The sequence below is a fragment of the Etheostoma spectabile genome, chromosome 4, assembly GCF_008692095.1.
Source record: "Etheostoma spectabile isolate EspeVRDwgs_2016 chromosome 4, UIUC_Espe_1.0, whole genome shotgun sequence".
NCBI classification, from domain to species: Eukaryota; Metazoa; Chordata; class Actinopteri; order Perciformes; family Percidae; genus Etheostoma; species Etheostoma spectabile.
Genome location: NC_045736.1, coordinates 28,804,434 through 28,804,935, shown reverse-complemented (window position 1 = coordinate 28,804,935; position 502 = coordinate 28,804,434). Strand labels below are relative to the sequence as shown.

General features: G+C 38.0%; 1 long non-coding RNA gene across 1 annotated transcript in view; it reads right to left on the bottom strand.

Annotated features, from left to right (window-relative positions):
* The window catches only part of LOC116688124 (uncharacterized), an 18,735-nt gene that overhangs the window by 16,972 nt on the left and 1,261 nt on the right, over nucleotides 1–502 (bottom strand). The window lies entirely within an intron of this gene.

Below are 502 nucleotides of genomic sequence, written 5' to 3'. Positions count from 1 at the left end.
TCTCTCTCTCTCTCTCTCTCTGTTGCCTGTTGACACATCCAGCAGACACAAAGCAACATAAACATTCATTTTGAGTTCTGTTTCTGTCTATCCACGCACTTTAAAAACAATTTATTGTAAGCTTCTTTCTTTTCAAATTTTGAATTCACTGCATTATATGTTGGTATTCATATCATAATAGGCTGTATATTGACTTATTGGGAGAAAATAGGCGGTTATATGTAAAATCAGACATTGAGCCAAAAGGGCTGCAGTGATCCTCATTTCATAATGCCTCTGGTAAGATTTGACCAGGTGATTGGCAGTTGAATCATGCTCCTTTGATCGAAGCATCAAATATTTGACTTGTCAGGGGTCTCCCCTGACAAAAACAATGAACTGACAGAAGCTAACATGTTGTCCTCGGGTCAAATTGACCCGTTTTCCTGTATCACTGTTCTTTTTAACTACCCAAAATAACATGATTAATTCCACACAGCGCTCTTTGGCAAGTACAAATCTC